The sequence below is a fragment of the Scyliorhinus torazame genome, chromosome 22 (assembly GCF_047496885.1).
Source record: "Scyliorhinus torazame isolate Kashiwa2021f chromosome 22, sScyTor2.1, whole genome shotgun sequence".
Taxonomy (NCBI): domain Eukaryota; kingdom Metazoa; phylum Chordata; class Chondrichthyes; order Carcharhiniformes; family Scyliorhinidae; genus Scyliorhinus; species Scyliorhinus torazame.
Genome location: NC_092728.1, coordinates 4577729 through 4600508, shown reverse-complemented (window position 1 = coordinate 4600508; position 22780 = coordinate 4577729). Strand labels below are relative to the sequence as shown.

General features: G+C 59.5%; 1 protein-coding gene across 1 annotated transcript in view; it reads left to right on the top strand.

Moving 5' to 3' along the window:
- Window positions 1-7300: 7300 nt before the first annotated feature.
- The window catches only part of LOC140399470 (forkhead box protein P1-B-like), a 232950-nt gene continuing 217470 nt past the window's right edge, over window positions 7301-22780 (top strand). Inside the window, exon 1 of the mRNA XM_072489044.1 lies at window positions 7301-7447. The gene's annotated coding sequence lies outside the window, so the exon portion shown is untranslated. The remainder of the gene's footprint in view (window positions 7448-22780) is intronic.

Here is a 22780-nt window from a genome sequence, read left to right as displayed (position 1 = left end):
CGGTGACCGCAACTATACTGCCTTCGAAGCAGACGGGCGGTTATACCACTTTTTAAGGGTTCCATTCGGCATCACGAACGGAGTCTCGGTCTTCCAACGAGAGATGGACCGAATGGTTGACCAGCACGGGTTGCGGGCCACGTTCCCGTATCTCGACAACGTCACCATCTGCGGCCACGACCAGCAGGACCACGACGCCAACCTCCAAAAATTCCTCCAGACCGCTCACGCCCTGAACCTCACTTACAACAAAGAAAAATGCGTCTTCTGCACCGATCATCTAGCCATCCTGGGCTACGTAGTGCGTAATGGAGTGATAGGCCCCGACCCTGAACGCATGCGCCCCCTCATGGAGTTCCCTCTCCCCCACTGTGCCAAAGTCCTGAAACATTGCCTGGGCTTCTTTTCTTATTACGCCCAGTGGGTCCCCCAGTACCCAGACAAGGCCCGTGCACTAATCCAGTCCACTACTTTTCCCCTGACGACAGTGGCTCGCCAGGCCTTCAGCCGCATCAAAACGGATATCGCAAAGGCCACGATGCGCGCCATCGACGAGTCCCTCCCCTTCCAGGTCGAGAGCGACACATCGGATGTAGCTCTGGCGGCCACCCTCAACCAAGCGGGCAGACCCGTGGCCTTTCTCTTCCCGAACCCTCCACGCTTCCGAAATCCGCTTCTCCTCAGTGGAAAAGGAGGCACAAGCAATAGTGGAAGCTGTGCGACACTGGAGGCATTACCTGGCCGGTAGGAGATTCACTCTCCTCACTGACCAACGGTCGGTTGCCTTCATGTTCGATAGTGCACAGCGGGGCAAGATCAAGAACGACAAGATCTTGCGGTGGAGGATCGAACTCTCCACCTTCAATTATGAGATCTTGTATCGTCCCGGAAAGCTGAACGAGCCGTCCGATGCCCTATCTCGCGGCACATGTACCAATGTACAAGTGGACCGTCTACAAGCCCTCCACGAGGACCTCTGCCACCCGGGGGTCACTCGTTTCTACCACTTCCTTAAGGCCCGCAACCTCCCTTACTCCGTCGAGGACGTCCGAACAGTCACCAGAAACTGCCAGATCTGCGCTGAGTGCAAACCGCACTTTTTCAGGCCAGATAGAGCGCACCTGGTTAAGGCCTCTCGACCCTTTGAATGCCTCAGTTTGGATTTCAAAGGCCCCCTCCCCTCCACCGATTGCAACGCGTACTTCCTGAACGTCGTTGACGAATACTCCCGTTTCCCTTTCGCCATCCCCTGCCCCGACATGACAGCGTCCACGGTCATTAAAGCCCTCGGTACCATTTTTACACTGTTCGGTTTCCCCGACTATATCCCTAGCGACAGGGGGTCCTCCTTTATGAGTGACGAACTGCGTCAATTCCTGCTCAGCAGGGGCATCGCCTCGAGCAGGACGACCAGTTACAACCCCCGGGGGAACGGGCAGGTAGAAAGGGAGAATGGAACAGTCTGGAAGGCCGTCCTGCTGGCCCTCCGGTCTAGGAGCCTCCCAATTTCCCGCTGGCAGGAAGTCCTCCCGGATGCCCTTCACTCTAACCGGTCCCTGCTGTGCACCACCACCAATCAAACACCTCACGAGCGCCTCCTCCTCTTTCCTAGGAAGTCCTCCTCTGGAACGCCACTTCCGACCTGGCTAGCAGCTCCGGGACCCATTCTGCTCCGGAAACATGTGCGGGCGCACAAGTCCGATCCGTTGGTGGAACGGGTGCATCTCCTTCACGCCAACCCGCAATACGCCTATGTGGAGTACCCCGATGGCCAACAGGAAACAGTCTCCCTGCGAGACCTGGCGCCCGCCGGAGCTACCCACACCCCCCCAACGCCAATCACCACCTCCTCACTCCCGCCGGTTCATCCCGCAGCCACCCCCTTCCCGGGGGGTTCGGTTCTCCTCCCAGACCCGCCCAGGAGTAAGGACACAGGGGACAGCGCTACGCTCCCAGAGTCGACGGGACTCGAGCCAGCGCCATCACCACCACGCCCGAGACGATCGGAAAGGACGACCAGGGCGCCCATCCGGCTCATCGAATCACTTTAACTCTCAACGTTTTCAGTTATTGTGTCTTGTTATAGTTCTGGCATCATGCCGACCCTGTTTGGCCCGTTGGCCCAGTTGAAGCGATAATTTTGTGTTTTGTTCAAAGTTACGGCACAGTACCGACTCTGTAAACCCCTACCACCATGCGAACCACCACCCCGCCGGGTTTATTTTCAACAAGGGGTGAATGTGGTGGTATGTATTAGGGGTAATACGGTACACCATGTGTCGACAGGCTATTGGTGGAGGGATGCCAGGTCCTGATAGGATCTGCCACCTACTGGACTCCACCCAGAAATGCCGGGATAAGAACCCATTTTTTCCCTCCATTTCCCTCAGCAGCTGCATTCTGTAACCACGCTGCTGGGGATAAAGTTCTGCTTCTTAAAGCCTTCAATTGACATTCCCTCAACCTGCCTCGCGTCATATTGACGGTGCTACACCTGGGTTAACACTGCTGTCTCACAGTGCCAGGGACCCGGTTAAATTCCCGGCTTGGGTCACTGTCTGTGTGGAGTCTGCACATCCTCCCGTGTCTGCGTGGGTTTCCTCCGCGTGCTCCGGTTTCCTCCCACAGTCCAGGTTCGGTGGATTGGCCTTGATTAATTTCCCCCTTGTCCCCGGAGATAGAACAAAGAACAAAGAACAAAGAAATGTACAGCACAGGAACAGGCCCTTCGGCCCTCCAAGCCCGTGCCGACCATGCTGCCCGACTAAACTACAATCTTCTACACTTCCTGGGTCCGTATCCCTCTATTCCCATCCTATTCATGTATTTGTCAAGATGCCCCTTAAATGTCACTATCGTCCCTGCTTCCACCACCTCCTCCGGTAGCGAGTTCCAGGCACCCACTACCCTCTGTGTAAAAAAACGTGCCTCGTACATCTCCTCTAAACCTTGCCCCTCTCACCTTAAACCTATGCCCCCTAGTAATTGACCCCTCTACCCCGGGGAAAAGCCTCTGACTATCCACTCTGTCGATGCCCCTCATAATTTTGTAGACCTCTATCAGGTCGCCCCTCAACCTCCTTCGTTCCAGTGAGAACAAACCGAGTTTATTCAACCGCTCCTCATAGCTAATGCCCTCCATACCAGGCAACATTCTGGTAAATCTCTTCTGCACCCTCTCTAAAGCCTCCACATCCTTCTGGTAGTGTGGCGACCAGATGTTCAGTTTAGGTGGGGCTAGGGGGATAGGCCAGGGAGTGGGCCTGGGCGGGGCGTTCGTTCAGAGGGTCTGTGCAGCCTCGATGGGCCGAATGGCCTTGATGGGGACAGTGTAGATGGAGCTTTACTCTGTATCTAACCCCGTGCTGTACCTGTCCTGGGAGTGTTTGATGGGGACAGTGTAAAGGGAGCTTTACTCTGTATCTAACCCCGTGCTGTACCTGTCCTGGGAGTGTTTGATGGGGACAGTGTAGAGGGAGCTTTACTCTGTATCTAACCCCGTGCTGTACCTGTCCTGGGAGTGTTTGATGGGGACAGTGTAGAGGGAGCTTTACTCTGTATCTAACCCCGTGCTGTACCTGTCCTGGGAGTGTTTGATGGGGACAGTGTAGCGGGAGCTTTACTCTGTATCTAACCCCGTGCTGTACCTGTCCTGGGAGTGTTTGATGGGGACAGTGTCGAGGGAGCTTTATTCTGTACCTAACCCCGTGCTGTACCTGCCCTGGGAGTGTTTGATGGGGACAGTGTAGAGGGAGCTTTACTCTGTATCTAACCCCGTGCTGTACCTGCCCTGGGAGTGTTTGATGGGGACAGTGTAGAGGGGGCTTTACTCTGTATCTAACCCCGTGATGTACCTGTCCTGGGAGTGTTTGATGGGGACAGTGTAGAGGGAGCTTTACTCTGTATCTAACCCTGTGCTGTACCTGTCCTGGGAGTGTTTGATGGGGACAGTGTAGAGGGAGCTTTACTCTGTATCTAACCCCGTGCTGTACCTGTCCTGGGAGTGTTTGATGGGGACAGTGTAGAGGGAGCTTTACTCTGTATCTAACCCCGCGCTGTACCTGTCCTGGGAGTGTTTGATGGGGACAGTGTAGAGGGAGCTTTACTCTGTATCTAACCCCGTGCTGTACCTGTCCTGGGAGTGTTTGATGGGGACAGTGTAGAGGGAGCTTTACTCTGTATCTAACCCCGTGCTGTACCTGTCCTGGGAGTGTTTGATGGGGACAGTGTAGAGGGAGCTTTACTCTGTATCTAACCCCGTGCTGTACCTGCCCTGGGAGTGTTTGATGGGGACAGTGTAGAGGGAGCTGTACTCTGTATCTAACCCCGTGCTGTACTTGTCCTGGGAGTGTTTGATGGGGACAGTGTAGAGGGAGCTGTACTCTGTATCTAACCCCGTGCTGTACCTGTCCTGGGAGTGTTTGATGGGGACAGTGCAGAGGGAGATTTACTCTGTATCTAACCCCGTGCTGTACCTGTCCTGGGAGTGTTTGATGGGGACAGTGCAGAGGGAGATTTACTCTGTATCTAACCCCGTGCTGTACCTGTCCTGGGAGTGTTTGATGGGGACAGTGCAGAGGGAGATTTACTCTGTATCTAACTATTTTATTGGATGAGGTTCTTTCTCCATGGAATCTATACAGTGCAGAAGGAGGCCATTCGGCCCATCCTTATTCACCCTATCTATCGCCACTCTCCCCTCAATCCCTCCTAACCTTCACATTAAGGCGCAATTTTTAGCATTGGCCAATTCACCTAACCTGCACATCTCTGGACTGTGGGAGGAAACCGGAGCACCCGGAGGAAACCCACGCAGACACGGGGAGGACGTGCAGACTCCGCTCAGACAGTGACCCAAGCCGGGAATCGAACCTGGGACCCTGGAGCTGTGAGGCAGCAGTGCTAACCACTGTGCCACCTGTCTGAAGTGCAGCGATAGGCTGTGAAGATGTGGCTGGTTAACATCTGTTGTAGTCTGTGTCAGACCGCACTCTGCCGGGGCTACCTTCCCGTGAGAGAGAACGTGTTTTTTGTTGTGCTGTGTTACGAGGGTGAGAGAGCAGACGGTGGGCCAGACACTGAGTCGGAACAGGTGACAAGGCGAGAGTGAGGTTTGGAAACCCCCTCTACACACTTTCAGTTCCAGGTTCTGCGTTTTGATAGAAGTCAGTTTTCGTTCTGTATTTGGGTTGAATTTCCACGCTGATGTTTAACTGTTTTCCTGTCTGTGCCTCCCAGCACTGCACGTGCACACACCCATTCATAGAACATAGAACATAGAACATAGAACATAGAACATTACAGCGCAGTACAGGCCCTTCAGCCCTCGATGTTGCGCCGACCTGTGAAACCACTCTAAAGCCCATTTACACTATTCCCTTATCCATATGTCTATCCAATGACCATTTCAATGCCCTTAGTGTTGGTGAGTCCACTACTGTTGCAGGTAGGGCATTCCAGGCCCTGACTACTCTCTGAGTAAAGAACCTATCTCTGACATCTGTCTTATATCTATCTCCCCTCAATTTAAAGCTATGTCCCCTCGTGCTAGACATCACCATCCGAGGAAAAAGGCTCTCACTGTCCACCCTATCCAATCCTCTGATCATCTTGTATGCCTCAAATAAGTCACCTCTTAACCTTCTTCTCTCTAACGAAAACAGCCTCAAGTCCCTCAGCCTTTCCTCATAAGATCTTCCCTCCACGCCAGGCAACATTCTGGTAAATCTCCTCTGCACCCTTTCCAATGCTTCCACGTCCTTCCTATAATGCGGCGACCAGAATTGCACGCAATACTCCAAATGCGGCCGCACCAGAGTTTTTTACAATTCCAACATGACCTCATGGCTCCGAAACTCAATCCCTCTACCAATAAAAGCTAACACACCGTACGCCTTCTTAACAACCCTCTCAACCTGGGTGGCAACTTTCAGGGATCTATGTACATGGACACCGAGATCTCTCTGCTCATCCACACTGCCAAGAATCTTACCATTAGCCCAGTACTCAGTCTTCCTGTTATTCCTTCCAAAATGAATCACCTCACACTTTTCTGCATTAAACTCCATTTGCCACCTCTCAGCCCAGCGCTGCAGCTTATCTATGTCCCTCTGTAACTTGTAACACCCTTCCGCACTGTCCACAACTCCACCGACTTTAGTGTCATCTGCAAATTTACTCACCCATCCTTCAGCCTCTCGTTCACACTCTCCTGCGTTACCCTTCCAACAGCCCCTCCCTGGGACAGGAGGAGGCCATTCAGCCCATCGAACCTGCTCACCACACACTCCAATGTCTTTTACACCCACTAGCCCCGTACCCTCAACGTTTTATTAATCAGGAATCTATCAATCTCTGCTTTAAATACCCTCACTGAGCTGGGTGATAGGTTTCTACACAGCTTCTCCAGAAACCAATGCTTCAGGCTCTAGATTGTAAGAACCTCTTTAATAATCATTCTCTGGACTACCCGAGCTGCACATAAACTCGGCCAACCTAGTTTATCAACTTCTCTGATTCCAATGTTCAACAAAATCCCACTCGCAGGAACCCTGGGAGGAATTGGATCTTAAACCCGACATCATCAAACTCTGCCCCAATCGCGGTCGATTCGGGGTTAACCCCGACAGTCTCTCTGCCCAGGACCCCCCTCCCCCCCCCGCCCCACACTCCCTGTCGATTCGGGGTTAACCCCGACAGTCTCTCTGCCCAGGACCCCCCCCCCACCCCACACTCCCTGTCGATTCGGGGTTAACCCCGACAGTCTCTCTGCCCAGGACCCCCCCCCCCCCGCCCCACACTCCCTATCGATTCGGGGTTAACCCCGACAGTCTCTCTGCCCAGGACCCCCCCACCCCCCCCGCCCCACACTCCCTATCGATTCGGGGTTAACCCTGACAGTCTCTCTGCCCAGGACCCCCCCCCCCCGCCCCACACTCCCTATCGATTCGGGGTTAACCCCGACAGTCTCTCTGCCCAGGACCACCCCACCCCCTCTCCTGTCTATTCAGTATACTGAGCTCCACAGATATGAATGAACAATGACCTGGTCCGTGTTACTGGCACGCGTACACGTGGTCCCCTCACACAAGCACAACCTCACCTCCCTTTTGATCAGGAATTTACAATTACAACCTTTACACATCACGAGCCATGGACGATGTCACGGTGTCCTTGTCCACTAGTGCAAGCCAGCGGGATTGTGAAGTGTAATTACAGTGTGACTGGCTAACCTCGACAGCTCCCATTAATAACCTGCATATCGGCATTTTGACAATATAACTGCAAACACAGATTCTATAAATCACAACCGATCCCACAAAGACGATCGCAGTCTCAGCCCTGCCAGTTCTCAGGTCACAGAAAGTGCCGGAAACATGTAGTCAGACGGTCTATATCTTGAAGGAAATGTTGGGTGTAACCCCATCGAACTCTGCTGGAGCCCAAAGTACGTTCCTTATCTGCATGTGGTGTTAAATAAGATGTTATCAATGTTTCTAGAAAATGCTAACTGTTTCTCAAAAAATATGTTAATACTTTCACTCCAAAAGCACCCAATCTGGAGAGAAATACAATGGCGCGTGGGTCTAACTGTGAAGCAATATCTGGGTGGCTATTGTTTGGATTTATCAGAGAGGTGATACGGGGAAAGGATTTGAACCAGTCTCACTCCGCAGTGGTGTTCAGGACGGTGTTCGGGACGGTGTTTGGGGGACTGTGTTCAGGACGGTGTTCGGGACGGTGTACAGGGACTGTGTTCGGGTACTGTGTTCGGGTACTGTGTTCGGGGACTGTGTTCAGGGACAGTGTTTGGGGGACAATGTTTGGGGGACAGTGTTCGGGACAGTGTTCGGGACAGTGTTTGGGGACTGTGTTCGGGGGTCGGTGTTCGGGACGGTGTTTGGGACAGTGTTCGGGACAGTGTTTGGGGACTGTGTTCAGGACGGTGTTCAGGACGGTGTTCGGGACGGTGTACAGGGACTGTGTTCGGGTACTGTGTTCGGGTACTGTGTTCGGGGACTGTGTTCGGGGACAGTGTTTGGGGGACAATGTTTGGGGGACAGTGTTCGGGACAGTGTTCGGGACAGTGTTTGGGGACTGTGTTCGGGGGTCGGTGTTCGGGACGGTGTTCGGGACGGTGTTCGGGACGGTGTTTTGGACGGTTTTCGGGACTGTGTTCGAGACGGTGTTCAGGGGACGGTGTTCGGCACGGTGTTTGGAACAGTGTTTGGGGACACTGTTTGTGACAGTGTTCAGTGGACTGTGTTTGGGATTGTGTTCAGGACAGTGTTCGGGACAGAGTTCAGGACGGTGTTTGGGATGGCGTTCAGGGACGGTGTTCGTGGACGGTGTTCAGGACAGTGTTTGGGACAGAGTTCAGGACGGTGTTTGGGACGGTGTTCGGGAGACTGTGCTAAACCAGCCCTTGGGGGTGGGGGGGTGAGGGGAAGGTGGAGGGGTGAGGGGGGGTGGGGTGGGTGAGGGGGGGGGGTGGGGGTGAGGGGGGGTGAGGGGGGTGGGGGTGAGGGGATGGGGGGTGAGGGGGAGGTGGGGGGGTGAGGGGGGTGGGGGAGTGAGGGGGGAGTGGGGGGGTGAGGGGGGTGGGGGGGGATGGGGGGGGTGAGGGGGGGTTGGGGGGGTGAGGGGGGGTGGGGGCGTGAGGGGGTGTGGGGGTGTGTGGGGGGGTGGGGGGGTGAGGGGGTGGGGGGGTGAGGGTGAGGTGGGGGGGCGAGGAGGGTGACGGGGTGGGCGGGTGGGGAAGTGAGGGGGGTGAGGGGGGTGGGGGGTGAGGGGGAGGTGGGGGGTGAGGTGTGTGGGGGGGGGTGGGGGTGAGGGGGGGTGGGAAGTGAGGGGGAGGTGGGGGGTGAGGGGGGTGAGGGGGGTGGGGGGGTGAGGGGGAGGTGGGGGGGTGGGGGGGGATGGGGGGTGAGGGGGGGTGGGGGGTGAGGGGGGGTTGGGGGTGTGAGGGGGAGGTGGGGGGGTGAGGGGGGTGGGGGGGGGGATGGGGGTGTGAGGGGGGGTTGGGGGTGTGAGGGGGAGGTGGGGGGGGGGTGGGGGGGTGGGGGGGGGGGGGGGGTGAGGGGGGGTGTGTTAGTCTCCAGGTGCAGTTGACGTGATGTTGTGCAATTTGCCGTATCTGCTCCTTGTCGGAGATTCTGTTTTGACTTCCTGACGGGGGGCCGGACATTTGCAGCGGCTGATCATTCGGGGGTTTGTAATCGGTGCAGCACAGAGCAGATAACTCACCCCACCCCTGGGAAGGGGCAGCTCTGGCCAAGCAGGACAAGGAGCCGGAGAGAGGGTTCCGGCCCTTGCCCTCGAGCTGCATTATCCACAGATGGAAAACCTCTTCCTGATTCTCTGGTGTCACTCGTCAGCTCCAAATCCAATAGCTGATCCGAGAACTAAACACAAAAGCCTGGAGGTCCTGATTAATTCGCCCTGTGACCCCCGTTGAGCTAACAGCCGTCACCAGGCGGATCCGGGAACCTCTGCTTCCAATGGGGGTCTCAGGGGAAGGGGTTCCACGCACAATACTCCGCTTCTGATTCTCACAGTCAGCCAACAAAGTAGCGTTACAGTCGCTAAGAGAGACCCAGTCTGAGAGAGACATAGGGCGGGATTCTCCGTGAATCGGCGCGATGGCCCCGTGCCCGGCGCCAAAAACGGCGCAAATTCTCCGGCCGGCAATGGGCTAGCAGCGGACGCCATTCGCGACGGTGTCACCCATCAGCGACGCCACTCGGCATCGCAGCACAAAAGACAGCCCCCCCCCCCCCCCCCCATGGGCAGCACAGCCCGAGGTGCATCCGACAAGGCTGCTCCCGCCCACGCAGGCTGCAGCGCAGAATGTGCTGCCCACCTCTGCCAACATACACACAACCGCTGGTCTGCGTGTATCTGTCTGCCGAACACTGTTGCCCTTTATCCCTGCCCCCCTCCCGCCCCCCCACAGGAGAAGCGCTCACAACAACCGGGAGTGTGAGAGGACCGGAGGGTCCAGCTGAACTGTGACCACTCACCACCCATGAGGAGAGGGACCTGGAACTGGCAGGCGGACCCGGGGACCGGGAGGTTCTGGATGCAGAGGTCGGGGGCGCACCACCAAGTGAGACCCCCCACTGCCTGCCCCCTTCTCCCATATCCCCCATATCCCCCATATTCTCCATATCCCCATATCCCACATTCCCCCACTCCCCCATATCCCCCATATCACCCCTCCCCATATCCCCCCATATCCCCTTCCCCCATATCCCCCATATCCCCGTCCCCATATCCCCCATATCCCCCATATCCCCGTCCCCATATCCCCCATATCCCCCATATCCCCGTCCCCATATCCCCCATATCACCCCTCCCCATATCCCCCATATCCCCTTCCCCCATATCCCCCATATCCCCGTCCCCATATCCCCCATATCACCCCTCCCCATATCCCCCCTCCACCCTATCCCCCATAGCTCCCCTCCCCATATCCCCCTTCCCCCATATCCCCCCTCCCCCATATCCCCCATATGCCCCCTTCCCCCATATCCTCCCTCCCCATATCCCCCATATCCCCCTCCCCCCTCCCCCATATGCCCCATATCCCTCTTGCCCCCGATCCCTGTCTGTATGTCGAACCATGCATGCTGTATTGCAGGACCGAACGTCGACCCACCCGTCCCCGCGGTTGGCGAGAGCCCCCAGGACCATCCAGGGAGGCCGCGAGCCAGGGACAGACCCGGAGCACCAGGGAGACGACGCCTCCAACTAGTGCGAGTGCGGAGACGACGGCGGGACAGACCCAGCGATGAGGGGGACAGCAACAGGAACAGACCCCAATCACAGCCGACTCAGGACACACCCACCCAGGACACACCCACCCAGGACACACCCACCCAGGACACACCCACCCAGGACACACCCACCCAGGACAAACCCACCCGGGACACATCCACCCGGGACACACCCACCCAGGACACACCCACCCAGGACACACCCACCCGGGACACACCCACCCAGGACACACCCACCCAGGACACACCCACCCAGGACACACCCACCCAGGACACACCCACCCAGGACAAACCCACCCGGGACACACCCACCCGGGACACACCCACCCAGGACACACCCACCCGGGACACACCCATCCAGGACACACCCACCCAGGACACACCCACCCAGGACACACCCACCCGGGACACACCCACCCAGGACATCTCCACCCAGGACACACCCACCCAGGACACACCCACCCGGGACACACCCACCCAGGACACACCCACCCAGGACACACCCACCCAGGACACACCCACCCAGGACACACCCACCCAGGACACACCCACCCGGATCACACCCACCCAGGACACACCCACCCAGGACACACCCACCCTGGACACACCCACCCAGGACACACCCACCCAGGACACACCCACCCAGGACACACCCACCCAGGACACACCCACCCAGGACACACCCACCCAGGACAAACCCACCCGGGACACATCCACCCGGGACACACCCACCCAGGACACACCCACCCAGGACACACCCACCCGGGACACACCCACCCAGGACACACCCACCCAGGACAAACCCACCCGGGACACATCCACCCGGGACACACCCACCCAGGACACACCCACCCAGGACACACCCACCCAGGGCACACCCACCCAGGACACACCCACCCAGGATAAACCCACCCGGGACACACCCACCCGGGACACACCCACCCAGGACACACCCACCCGGGACACACCCATCCAGGACACACCCACCCAGGACACACCCACCCTGGACACACCCACCCAGGACACACCCACCCAGGACACACCCACCCAGGACACACCCACCCAGGACACACCCACCCGGGACACACCCACCCAGGACACACCCACCAAGGACACACCCACCCAGGACACACCCACCCGGGACACACCCACCCAGGACACACCCACCCGGGACACACCCACCCAGGACACACCCACCCGGGACACACCCACCCAGGACACACCCACCCAGGACACACCCACCCGGGACACATCCACCCGGGACACACCCACCCAGGACACACCCACCCAGGACACACCCACCCAGGACCCACCCACCCAGGACACACCCACCCGGGACACACCCACCCAGGACACACCCACCCAGGACACACCCACCCAGGACACACCTACCCAGGACACACCCACCCGGGACACTGACGCCCAGGACACACCCACCCAGGACACACCCACCCTGGACACACCCACCCTGGACACACCCACCCAGGACACACCCACCCAGGACACACCCAGCCAGGACAATGACGCCCAGGACACACCCACCCAGGACACACCCACCCTGGACACACCCACCCAGGACACACCCACCCAGGACACACCCACCCAGGACACACCCACCCAGGACACACCCACCCAGGACAAACCCACCCTGGACACACCCACCCAGGCCACACCCACCCGGGACACACCCACCCTGGACACACCCACCCGGGACACACCCACCCTGGACACACCCACCCAGGACACACCCACCCAGGACACACCCACCCAGGACACACCCACCCAGGACACACCCACCCAGGACACACCCACCCAGGACAAACCCACCCGGGACACATCCACCCGGGACACACCCACCCAGGACACACCCACCCAGGACACACCCACCCGGGACACACCCACCCAGGACACACCCACCCAGGACAAACCCACCCGGGACACATCCACCCGGGACACACACACCCAGGACACACCCACCCAGGACACACCCACCCAGGGCACACCCACCCAGGACACACCCACCCAGGACAAACCCACCCGGGACACACCCACCCGGGACACACCCACCCAGGACACACCCACCCGGGACACACCCATCCAGGACACACCCACCCAGGACACACCCACCCTGGACACACCCACCCAGGACACACCCACCCAGGACACACCCACCCAGGACACACCCACCCAGGACACACCCACCCGGGACACACCCACCCAGGACACACCCACCAAGGACACACCCACCCAGGACACACCCACCCGGGACACACCCACCCAGGACACACCCACCCGGGGCACACCCACCCGGGACACACCCACCCGGGACACACCCACCCGGGACACACCCACCCAGGACACACCCACCCGGGACACATCCACCCGGGACACACCCACCCAGGACACACCCACCCAGGACACACCCACCCAGGACCCACCCACCCAGGACACACCCACCCGGGACACACCCACCCAGGACACACCCACCCAGGACACACCCACCCAGGACACACCTACCCAGGACACACCCACCCGGGACACTGACGCCCAGGACACACCCACCCAGGACACACCCACCCTGGACACACCCACCCTGGACACACCCACCCAGGACACACCCACCCAGGACACACCCAGCCAGGACAATGACGCCCAGGACACACCCACCCAGGACACACCCACCCTGGACACACCCACCCAGGACACACCCACCCAGGACACACCCACCCAGGACACACCCACCCAGGACACACCCACCCAGGACAAACCCACCCTGGACACACCCACCCAGGCCACACCCACCCGGGACACACCCACCCTGGACACACCCACCCGGGACACACCCACCCAGGCCACACCCACCCGGGACACACCCACCCAGGACAGACCCACCCAGGACACACCCACCCAGGACACACCCACCCGGAACACACCCACCCAGGACACACCCACCCTGGACACACCCACCCAGGCCACACCCGCCCGGGACACACCCACCCAGGACAGACCCACCCAGGACACACCCACCCAGGACACACCCACCCGGGACACACCCACCCAGGACACACCCACCCTGGACACACCCACCCAGGACACACCCCACCCAGGACACACCCACCCAGGACACACCCACCCGGGACACACCCACCCCAGGACACACCCACCCAGGACACACCCACCCAGGACACACCCACCCAGGACACACCCACCCAGGACACTGACGCCCAGGACACTGACGCCCAGGACACTGACGCCCAGGACACTGATGCCCAGGACACTGATGCCCAGGACACTGACGCCCAGGACACTGACACACAGGATACTGACGCCCAGGACACAGACGCACAGGACACTGACGCACAGGACACTGATGCCCAGGACACTGATGCCCAGGACACAGACGCCCAGGACACTGACGCACAGGACACTGACGCACAGGACACTGACGCCCAGGACACTGACGCCCAGGACAGTGGCGCCCAGGACACTGACGCCCAGGACGCTGACGCACAGGACACTGACGCCCAGGGACACTGACGCCCAGGACACTGACGCACAGGACACTGACGCACAGAACACTGACGTACACGACACTGACGCACAGGACACTGCGCCCAGGACACTGACGCCCAGGACACTGACGCACAGGACACTGACGCCCAGGACACTGACGCCCCAGGACACTGACGCCCAGGACACTGACGCCCAGGACACTGACGCACAGGACACTGACGCACAGGACACTTACACCCAGGACACTGACGCACAGGACACTGACGCACAGGACACTGACGCCCAGGACACTGACGCCCAGGACACTGACGCCCAGGACACTGACGCCCAGGACATTGACGCCCAGGACACTGACGCACTGGACACTGACGCACAGGACACTGACGCCCAGGACACTGATGCCCAGGACACTGACGCAGAGGACACTGACGCCCAGGACACTGATGCCCAGGGACACTGACGCCCAGGACACTGACGCACAGGACACTGACGCCCAGGACACTGACACACAGGACACTGACGCCCAGGACACTGACGCCCAGGACACTGACGCACAGGACACTGACGCCCAGGACACTGACGCCCAGGACACTGACGCACAGGACACTGATGCCCCAGGACACTGACGCCAAGGACACTGACGCACAGGACACTGACGCCCAGGACACTGACACACAGGACACTGACGCCCAGGACACTGACACACAGGACACTGACGCACTGGACACTGACGCACAGGACACTGACGCCCAGGACACTGACGCACAGGACACTGACGCCCAGGACACTGACGCACTGGACACTGACGCACAGGACACTGACGCCCAGGACACTGACGCCCAGGACACTGACGCCCAGGACACTGATGCACACGGCACACACACACAGAATCACCACTCCAGGGTACCCTGGAGAGAGACACAGTGTCCAGTGTGAGAGACACAGAGTCCAGTGTGAGAGACACACAGTGTCCAGCGTGAGAGAGGCACAGTGTCCAGTGTGAGAGAGACACAGTGTCCAGAGTGAGAGAGACACAGTGTCCAGTGTGAGAGAGACACAGTGTCCAGTGTGAGAGAGACACAGTGTCCAGTGTGAGAGAGACACAGTGTCCAGTGTGAGAGAGACACAGAGTTCAGTGTGAGAGACACAGTGTCCAGTGTGAGAGAGACACAGTGTCCAGTGTGAGAGAGACACAGTGTCCAGTGTGAGAGAGACACAGTATCCAGTGTGAGAGAGACACAGTGTCCAGTGTGAGAGAGACACAGTGTCCAGTGTGAGAGAGACACAGTATCCAGTGTGTGAGAGACACAGTGTCCAGTGTGAGAGAGACACAGTGTCCAGTGTGAGAGAGACACAGTGTCCAGTGTGAGAGAGACACAGTATCCAGTGTGTGAGAGACACAGTGTCCAGTGTGAGAGAGACACAGTGTCCAGTGTGAGTGACACAGTGTCCAGTGTGAGAGACACAGTGTCCAGTGTGAGAGAGACACAGTGTCCAGTGTGAGAGAGACACAGTGTCCAGTGTGAGAGACACAGTGTCCAGTGTGAGAGAGACACAGTGTCCAGTGTGAGAGAGACACAGTGTCCAGTGTGAGAGAGACACAGTGTCCAGTGTGAGAGAGACACAGTGTCCAGAGTGAGAGACACAGTGTCCAGAGTGAGACACACAGTGTCCAGTGTGAGAGAGACACAGTGTCCAGTGTGAGAGAGACACAGAGTCCAGTGTGAGAGAGACACAGTGTCCAGTGTGAGAGAGACACAGTGTCCAGTGTGAGAGAGACACAGTGTCCAGTGTAAGAGAGACACAGTGTCCAGTGTGAGAGAGACAGTGTCCAGTGTGAGAGATAGAGTCCAGTGTGAGAGGGACACAGTGTCCAGTGTGAGAGAGACACGGTGTCCAGTGTGAGAGAGACACCGTTTCCACTGTGGGAGACACAGTGTCCAGTGTGAGAAAGACACAGTGTCCAGTGTGAGAGAGACACAGTGTCCAGTGTGAGAGACACAGCGTCCAGTGTGAGAGACACAATGTCCAGTGTGTGAGAGACACAATGTCCAGTGTGAGAGAGACACAGTGTCCAGTGTGAGTGACAGTGTCCAGTGTGAGAAACAGTGTCCGGTGTGGGTGACAGTGCCCGGTGTGAGAGACAGTGTCCGGTGTGGGTGACAGTGTCCAGTGTGAGTGACAGTGCCCGGTGTGAGTGACAGTGCCCGGTGTGAGTGACAGTGTCCACTGTGAGAGAGGCACAGTGTCCGGTGTGAGTGACAGTGTCCAGTGTGAGAAACAGTGTCCGGTGTGGGTGACAGTGCCCGGTGTGAGAGACAGTGTCCGGTGTGGGTGACAGTGTCCAGTGTGAGTGACAGTGCCCGGTGTGAGTGACAGTGCCCAGTGTGAGTGACAGTGCCCGGTGTGAGTGAGTGCCCGGTGTGAGTGACAGTGTGAGTGACAGTGCCCGGTGTGAGTGACAGTGCCCGGTGTGAGTGACAGTGTCCGGTGTGAGTGACAGTGTCCGATGTGAGTGACAGTGCCCGGTGTGAGTGACAGTGTCCGGTGTGGGTGACAGTGTGAATGACAGTGTGAGTGACAGTGTCCGGTGTGAGTGACAGTGCCCGGTGTGAGAGACAGTGTGAGTGACAGAGTCCGGTGTGGGTGACAGTGCCCGGTGTGAGTGACAGTGTCCAGTGTGGGTGACAGTGCCCGGTGTGAGTGACAGTGCCCGGTGTGAGTGACAGTGCCCGGTGTGAGTGACAGTGCCCGGTGTGAGTGACAGTGCCCGGTGTGAGTGACAGTGTCCGGTGTGGGTGACAGTGCCCGGTGTGAGTGACAGTGCCCGGTGTGAGTGACAGGGTCCGGTGTGGGTGACAGTGCCCGGTGTGAGTGACAGTGCCCGGTGTGAGTGACAGTGTCCGGTGTGGGTGACAGTGCCCGGTGTGAGTGACAGTGCCCGGTGTGAGTGACAGTGCCCGGTGTGAGTGACAGTGTCCGGTGTGGGTGTCAGTGTCCGGTGTGGGTGACAGTGCCCGGTGTGAGTGACAGTGTCCGGTGTGGGTGACAGTGCCCGGTGTGAGTGACAGTGCCCGGTGTGAGTGACAGTGCCCGGTGTGAGTGACAGTGCCCGGTGTGGGTGTCAGTGTCCGGTGTGGGTGTCAGTGCCCGGTGTGGGTGACAGTGCCCGGTGTGAGTGACAGTGCCCGGTGTGGGTGTCAGTGTCCGGTGTGGGTGACAGTGCCCGGTGTGAGTGACAGTGTCCGGTGTGGGTGACAGTGTCCGGTGTGGGTGTCAGTGTCCGGTGTGGGTGACAGTGCCCGGTGTGAGTGACAGTGTCCGGTGTGGGTGACAGTGTCCGGTGTGGGTGACAGTGTCCGGTGTGAGTGACAGTGTCCGGTGTGGGTGACAGTGTCCGGTGTGAGTGACAGTGTCCGGTGTGGGTGACAGTGTCCGGTGTGAGTGACAGTGTCCGGTGTGAGTGACAGTGTCCGGTGTGGGTGACAGTGTCCGGTGTGAGTGACAGTGTCCGGTGTGAGTGACAGTGTCCGGTGTGGGTGACAGTGCCCGGTGTGAGAGACAGTGTCCGGTGTGAGTGACAGTGTGAGTGACAGTGTCCGGTGTGGGTGACAGTGTCCGGTATGAGTGACAGTGTCCGGTGTGGGTGACAGTGTCCGGTGTGGGTGACGGTGTCCGGTGTGAGTGACAGTGCCCGGTGTGAGTGACAGTGCCCGGTGTGGGTGACAGTGTCCGGTGTGGGTGACAGTGCCCGGTGTGAGTGACAGTGTCCGGTGTGAGTGACAGTGTCCGGTGTGAGTGACAGTGCCCGGTGTGAGTGACAGTGCCCGGTGTGAGTGACAGTGTCCGGTGTGAGTGACAGTGCCCGGTGTGAGTGACAGTGTCCGGTATGAGTGACAGTGTCCGGTGTGGGTGACAGTGCCCGGTGTGGGTGACAGTGCCCGGTGTGAGTGACACTGTCCGGTGTGAGTGACAGTGCCCGGTGTGAGTGACACTGTCCGGTGTGGGTGACAGTGCCCGGTGTGGGTGACAGTGTCCGGTGTGGGTGACAGTGTCCGGTGTGGGTGACAGTGCCCGGTGTGGGTGACAGTGCCCGGTGTGAGTGACACTGTCCGGTGTGAGTGACAGTGCCCGGTGTGAGTGACACTGTCCGGTGTGGGTGACAGTGCCCGGTGTGGGTGACAGTGTCCGGTGTGAGTGACAGTGTCCGGTGTGAGTGACAGTGTCCGGTGTGGGTGACAGTGTCCGGTGTGAGTGACAGTGCCCGGTGTGGGTGACAGTGTCCGGTGTGAGTGACAGTATCCGGTGTGGGTGACAGTGTCCGGTGTGGGTGACAGTGTCCGGTGTGAGTGACAGTGTCCGGTGTGAGTGACAGTGCCCGGTGTGGGTGACGGTGCCCGGTGTGAGTGACGGTGTCCGGTGTGAGTGACAGTGTCCGGTGTGAGTGACAGTGCCCGGTGTGGGTGACAGTGCCCGGTGTGAGTGACAGTGCCCGGTGTGAGTGACAGTGCCCGGTGTGGGTGACAGTGTCCGGTGTGAGTGACAGTGTCCGGTGTGAGTGACAGTGCCCGGTGTGAGTGACAGTGTCCGGTGTGGGTGACAGTGTCCGGTGTGGGTGACAGTGTCCGGTGTGGGTGACAGTGTCCGGTGTGAGCGACAGTGTCCGGTGTGAGTGACAGTGCCCGGTGTGAGTGACAGTGCCCGGTGTGAGTGACAGTGTCCGGTGTGGGTGACAGTGTCCGGTGTGGGTGACAGTGTCCGGTGTGAGTGACAGTGCCCGGTGTGAGAGACAGTGTCCGGTATGAGTGACAGTGCCCGGTGTGGGTGACAGTGTCCGGTGTGAGTGACAGTGCCCGGTGTGAGTGACAGTGCCCGGTGTGAGTGACAGTGTCCGGTGTGAGTGACAGTGCCCGGTGTGAGTGACAGTGCCCGGTGTGAGTGACAGTTCCCGGTGTGAGTGACAGTGCCCGGTGTGGGTGACAGTGTCCGGTGTGGGTGACAGTGTCCGGTGTGGGTGACAGTGTCCGGTGTGGGCGACAGTGCGCGGTGTGAGTGACAGTGTGGGCGACAGCGCCCGGTGTGGGTGACAGTGTCCCGTGTGGGTGACAGTGTCCGGTGTGAGTGACAGTGTCCGGTGTGGGTGACAGTGTCCGGTGTGGGTGACAGTGCCCGGTGTGGGTGACAGTGCCCGGTGTGAGTGACAGTGTCCGGTGTGGGTGACAGTGTCCGGTGTGGGTGACAGTGTCCGGTGTGAGTGACAGTGCCCGGTGTGGGCGACAGTGTCCAGTGTGGGTGACAGTGTCCGGTGTGTGTGACAGTGTCCGGTGTGGGTGACAGTGTCGGGTGACAGTGCCCGGTGTGAGTGACAGTGTCCGGTGTGAGTGACAGTGCCCGGTGTGAGTGACAGTGCCCGGTGTGAGTGACAGTGCCCGGTGTGGGTGACAGTGTCCAGTGTGAGTGACAGTGTCCGGTGTGAGTGACAGTGCCCGGTGTGAGCGACAGTGTCCGGTGTGAGCGACAGTGTCCGGTGTGAGTGACAGTGCCCGGTGTGAGTGACAGTGCCCGGTGTGAGTGACAGTGCCCGGTGTGAGTGACAGTGTCCGGTGTGAGTGACAGTGCCCGGTGTGAGTGACAGTGCCCGGTGTGAGTGACAGTGCCCGGTGTGAGTGACAGTGTCCGGTGTGGGTGACAGTGTCCGGTGTGAGTGACAGTGTCCGGTGTGGGTGACAGTGTCCGGTGTGAGTGACAGTGTCCGGTGTGAGAGACTGTGCCCGGTGTGAGTGACAGTGCCCGGTGTGAGTGACAGTGCCCGGTGTGAGTGACAGTGCCCGGTGTGGGTGACAGTGTCCGGTGTGGGTGACAGTGTCCGGTGTGAGTGACAGTGCCCGGTGTGGGTGACAGTGTCCGGTGTGGGTGACAGTGTCCGGTGTGAGTGACAGTGCCCGGTGTGAGTGACAGTGCCCGGTGTGGGTGACAGTGTCCGGTGTGGGTGACAGTGTCCGGTGTGAGTGACAGTGCCCGGTGTGAGTGACAGTGTCCGGTGTGGGTGACAGTGTCCGGTGTGGGTGACAGTGTCCGGTGTGAGTGACAGTGTCCGGTGTGGGTGACAGTGTCGGGTGACAGTGCCCGGTGTGAGTGACAGTGTCCGGTGTGAGTGACAGTGCCCGGTGTGAGTGACAGTGCGCGGTGTGAGTGACAGTGTCCGGTGTGGGTGACAGTGCCCGGTGTGGGGGACAGTGCCCGGTGTGAGTGACAGTGTCCCGTGTGGGTGACAGTGTCCGGTGTGGGTGTCAGTGTCCGGTGTGAGTGACAGTGCCCGGTGTGGGTGACAGTGCCCGGTGTGAGTGACAGTGTCCGGTGTGAGTGACAGTGTCCGGTGTGGGTGACAGTGCCCGGTGTGGGTGACAGTGTGAGTGACAGTGTCCGGTGTGGGTGACAGTGTCCGGTGTGGGTGACAGTGCCCGGTGTGGGTGACAGTGTCCGGTGTGGGCGACAGTGTCCAGTGTGGGTGACAGTGTCCGGTGTGAGTGACAGTGTCCGGTGTGGGTGACAGTGTCCGGTGTGGGTGACAGTGTCCGGTGTGAGTGACAGTGCCCGGTGTGGGTGACAGTGCCCGGTGTGAGTGACAGTGTCCGGTGTGAGTGACAGTGTCCGGTGTGAGTGACAGTGCCCGGTGTGAGTGACAGTGCCCGGTGTGGGTGACAGTGCCCGGTGTGAGTGACAGTGCCCAGTGTGAGTGACAGTGCCCGGTGTGGGTGACAGTGCCCGGTGTGGGTGACAGTGCCCGGTGTGAGTGACAGTGCCCGGTGTGAGTGACAGTGCCCGGTGTGGGCGACAGTGCCCGGTGTGAGTGACAGTGCCCAGTGTGAGTGACAGTGTCCGGTGTGAGTGACAGTGTCCAGTGTGGGTGACAGTGCCCGGTGTGGGTGACAGTGCCCGGTGTGAGTGACAGTGACCGGTGTGAGTGACAGTGCCCGGTGTGGGTGACAGTGCCCGGTGTGAGTGACAGTGTCCGGTGTGAGTGACAGTGCCCGGTGTGGGTGACAGTGCCCGGTGTGAGTGACAGTGCCCAGTGTGAGTGACAGTGTCCGGTGTGGGTGACAGTGCCCGGTGTGAGTGACAGTGCCCAGTGTGAGTGACAGTGTCCGGTGTGAGTGACAGTGTCCAGTGTGGGTGACAGTGCCCGGTGTGGGTGACAGTGCCCGGTGTGAGTGACAGTGACCGGTGTGAGTGACAGTGTCCGGTGGGAGTGACAGTGCCCGGTGTGAGTGACAGTGCCCGGTGTGGGTGACAGTGCCCGGTGTGGGTGACAGTGTCCGGTGTGAGTGACAGTGTCCGGTGTGAGTGACAGTGCCCGGTGTGAGTGACAGTGCCCGGTGTGAGTGACAGTGTCCGGTTTGGGTGACAGTGTCCGGTGTGGGTGACAGTGCCCGGTGTGAGTGACAGTGCCCGGTGTGAGTGACAGTGTCCGGTGTGAGTGACAGTGCCCGGTGTGGGTGACAGTGTCCGGTGTGAGTGACAGTGTCCGGTGTGGGTGACAGTGTCTGGTGTGGGTGACAGTGCCCGGTGTGAGTGACAGTGCCCGGTGTAGTGACAGTGCCCGGTGTGAGTGACAGTGTCCGGTGTGGGTGACAGTGCCCGGTGTGAGTGACAGTGCCCGGTGTGAGTGACAGTGCCCGGTGTGGGTGACAGTGCCCGGTGTGGGTGACAGTGCCCGGTGTGAGTGACAGTGCCCGGTGTGAGTGACAGTGCCCGGTGTGAGTGACAGTGTCCGGTGTGAGTGACAGTGTCCGGTGTGAGAGACAGTGTCCGGTGTGGGTGACAGTGCCCGGTGTGAGAGACAGTGTCCGGTGTGAGTGACAGTGTCCGGTGTGGGTGACAGTGCCCGGTGTGAGTGACAGTGTCCGGTGTGGGTGACAGTGTCCGGTGTGGGTGACAGTGTCCGGTGTGAGAGACAGTGTCCGGTGTGAGTGACAGTGTCCGGTGTGAGTGACAGTGTCCGGTGTGAGTGACAGTGTCCGGTGTGGGTGACAGTGTCCGGTGTGAGTGACAGTGCCCGGTGTGGGTGACAGTGCCCGGTGTGAGTGACAGTGTCCGGTGTGAGTGACAGTGCCCGGTGTGAGTGACAGTGTCCGGTGTGAGAGACAGTGTCCGGTGTGGGTGACCGTGTCCGGTGTGAGTGACAGTGTCCGGTGTGGGTGACAGTGTCCGGTGTGAGAGACAGTGTCCGGTGTGGGTGACAGTGTCCGGTGTGGGTGACGGTGTCCGGTGTGTGTGACAGTGTCCGGTGTGAGTGACAGTGTCCGGTGTGGGTGACAGTGTCCGGTGTGGGTGACAGTGTCCGGTGTGAGTGACAGTGTCCGGTGTGAGAGACAGTGTCCGGTGTGGGTGACAGTGTCCGGTGTTGGTGACAGTGTCCGGTGTGAGTGACAGTGTCCGGTGTGAGTGACAGTGTCTGGTGTGGGTGACAGTGTCCGGTGTGAGTGACA